The sequence below is a fragment of the Oxyura jamaicensis genome (assembly GCF_011077185.1).
Source record: "Oxyura jamaicensis isolate SHBP4307 breed ruddy duck chromosome Z unlocalized genomic scaffold, BPBGC_Ojam_1.0 oxyZ_random_OJ70208, whole genome shotgun sequence".
Taxonomy (NCBI): domain Eukaryota; kingdom Metazoa; phylum Chordata; class Aves; order Anseriformes; family Anatidae; genus Oxyura; species Oxyura jamaicensis.
The window spans coordinates 1-3,169 of record NW_023305551.1 but is presented as its reverse complement, the minus strand read 5'-3'; the positions used below and the strand labels follow the sequence as shown (position 1 = coordinate 3,169).

Genomic DNA, 3,169 nt, shown 5'->3' with positions numbered 1-3,169 from the left:
GACTATGCCAAATGTGTGATAAACCCTTGTGTTTATCAAGGGTTCAAGCAGGCGCAGTTTTTACCACTCTTCTGTGATCCTCAGAGTGCTTCTTTGATCGTCTCTGTACCAAGACCAGAAGCTCAAGCGCATCCAATAGGGTGCCTCTGAGTCTATCAAACACCTATGTTAGCTATACACAGATGTGCTACTTCCAAACACACAGAGTACAAACTGCAGTAGGTATGGTTTATATGCTTTTCTACATTACTTCTCCTCAGACATTCCCAGCTTCAAGGTCACTAAAGCGTTTTTACAATACTCCTTGACAGTCTACCACTTTTAACATATTCTTTCTAACAGAGGTGCTCTAGCCCTCTGATCATCTTTGTGGCCCTCCTATGTGCATCCGCCCCTTCCTTCCCCCGCGCCGCCTACGCCTGGGGAGCCGGCGTGGGTCGTACGTGCCAAACCTGGAGCGAGGGTGGGGTCTGCGGCTTGGCGTCGCTGCAGCAGCGTCGGCCCCGCCTCGCCGCCAGGGACTGGGTGCGGGCGCCGCCACCGCCGTGCTCTCCGCGCTGCTGCTGCGCTGCGATCGCCGCTGCTGTCGGGAGGGGCAGGGATGTGAGCAGTCGGGTCGGCTTGCCCCCCCCCGCCTTTGCCTTTTTTTTTTTTTTTTTTCTAAAAAAAAACACCTACCAACAGCAACAAACAGAAAAAAAAAATCAGCCAAACAACCTAAAAAAAAAACAGCGAGGGCGTGGGGGGTTGGTGGGATCCGCTGGATCTGTTGTCAGGGAAGGAAGAAATTGCCATCCGCCGGCAGAGGTAGCACATCTGGGCAGGCACACCTGGGCATGCAACATCGTTTCCCGCCGCCTGCCTCCGTCCTCCATCCGGCCGAGAGGATCCCTTCGGGGTGCGGGGAGGTTTCTGCTCGTCGTCCCCGGGGTCCATCTTTCGGACTGAATATTAAAACTGGCAGCGTGGGGGGAGGGGTGGGCTGGAAATAAAGGCTGCTTTTTTCCCCCCTGGGATCTATTTCATGGGGATGTGCTCAAGACAAGAGAGGATTCAGAAGGATATTGACGTTGTGATCGAAAAGTGCAAGGCGGAGAAGGACTGCCTGTTTGCAGGTGAGTTTCCCACCCGGGCGCCAGGTCGGCGGCGCGGAGGCTGCCGTTGCCCGCTCCAGACCCCGCTCCCGCTGCCCGAGCTGTGCCTGTGCTCTTCGCTGCCGTTCCCGGGAGCGGGGCCGCCACGGAGCTGGCGTGTGCCTCCCCAGAGCCCCCTTTTTCCTCCTTCTCCTGCTCCTTTACTTCCGAGGGCATGTGAGGGCGGAGGAAACCAGGAGCCGACTGGGAAAGCGGGGAGAGCATCCTGAGTCAAGGACCGTGGCAGCAGCGACATGCAAAACCTTGCGGGTGTGAGAGTGTGCGTGTACCCGTGCATACTCACCCCCCCCCCCCCCCCGCTGCCTGGCGCAGACCTCCGGCGGCAGCTACATTGCTATTCTTTGGGTTCCCGCGCCCCTCGGTGCATGCGTTTTTCTCTGAAAGCCCGCCTGTCTTCGGGGCTGGGGGAACGGCAAGTCCCATCCTGTGCAAAAACCCCGGGTTTTCGCCGCTGCCTTGGCGGGGGCTGCGAGGTGCCGGCCGTGATTTGCCGTCGCAGTAGCCTGGCTTATGGCTGCCTGTTGCCGTTACCGACGATGGAAATTCCTGCCGTTGCCATAACACTAGAGCACTTGTTGCAAAGGGGCTGAGGGGAGTTGCTGCATTTTCTCTGATTCACGCAGAACACTTCCCGCCCCTCCCCGTGTCGGTAGCAGAATGCTGATCTGCAAAAGTTCAGTAATTTCGGCCAAAGTAAAGAACCAGCGGGATGCCAAGTAATAACGTAACTTTGTATTTCAGATTTCAGGTACTCAGACTCCACCTTTACCTTCACCTATATTGGAGGCTCCAAAAGGTACTTTTTTTTTTTTTTTTTTTTTTTTTTTTTCAGTCATGACACCCTTCATTTCCTGCTTGCAGTGAGGTGCATTGCTTCAGAACCGTGGCAGGCTTTTTTGTTTCCTCTCCTTTTGTAAGGAGGATCAGTAAAACATCTGCATTCACACAAACTTAAACTGAGGAGGAAGTGTAGAAGGAGGTGATTGGAAAGGTGATCCTAGCTGTCAGAGACTCCTTCGTCTGAGTGCTACTCCATGGCACTTTGCTGTTCCTATTTTTAAATTTGTGTGTATACATAGAATTTCTGCCATAAACTTAACTGAAACATAGTAACGGCATCAACATGAAGTTAATTCATCCTAAAAAATGAAAAAAGTTATGATTTTAATAAAAAACAGGGCAAATTTCACATCAGCAGCTCATTCTCTTGCATTTAAGAGGTACTTTTGTTCTCATGACAGATACAAGACTGTATGCAATTGACCGAATTAAGCTACTGAGATGTTAAGTGAAATGTTAGTATAGCTTATAAAGTTATAAAATTGTTTTACTGAATGTTAGCTTAAATATTATTTCTAAATGGATCTGAGTTTTTGGTTATAAACTGGATTGTGCATGTATACTTTTTATTTTTTTAATCTTTCACCATTTGTTGTGTTTGTCTGCTTTCAAAAAGAAATATTAGTCGAATAGTCAAAAGCTCATATTAGTTGAACACAGAGCCTTTTTGCTTCCCTGGCTCTTAGTTACCCTTTACTTGATAGGGTATTTACAGTATATGCTAGGTCCTCATCTTATCTTTTAGCTGAATTTTATTAGACTTGGCAAGATGTCTAGTTTTTTTTTTTTTTTTTTTTTTTTTCTCAGTTTATCTTTGGTGATTGTTTTTTCTTCCCAGGATATGTCAGGTTTAAGTACTGTGTTCTGGAGTCTGCTCTTTGCAATTGAACTCAGTGCAGGAGGTGTTCCCACAGCCATTGGTTCTGGTCTGTGCACACTTCAGGGTCTGGCTGCAGGACCAGGCTCCCAAATGGTCTCCAAGCTGTTAGACTGCTCAGAAAAATGCATTCCGACCTCACTACCCTGTCTTTACTTACTGAAGGAAAGACAACTTGGATCATTTTCAGTAGAGTAGAATAATTCACCCAGTAGCTGAGAATCAGACGTATTTTCAGGTTGCTTGAAGTATACTGTGATAAATGATTAAGTCCCAAATAGGATTTTTGTGATTTATT

At 48.6% G+C, this 3,169-nt stretch overlaps 1 long non-coding RNA gene across 1 annotated transcript; it reads left to right on the top strand.

Moving 5' to 3' along the window:
• Nucleotides 1-714: 714 nt before the first annotated feature.
• LOC118158693 lies at nucleotides 715-2,947 on the top strand. Its single transcript, XR_004746874.1, has 3 exons — nucleotides 715-1,115; nucleotides 1,896-1,950; nucleotides 2,076-2,947. It is a non-coding gene; the product is annotated as an uncharacterized LOC118158693 (long non-coding RNA).
• Nucleotides 2,948-3,169: the final 222 nt, after the last annotated feature.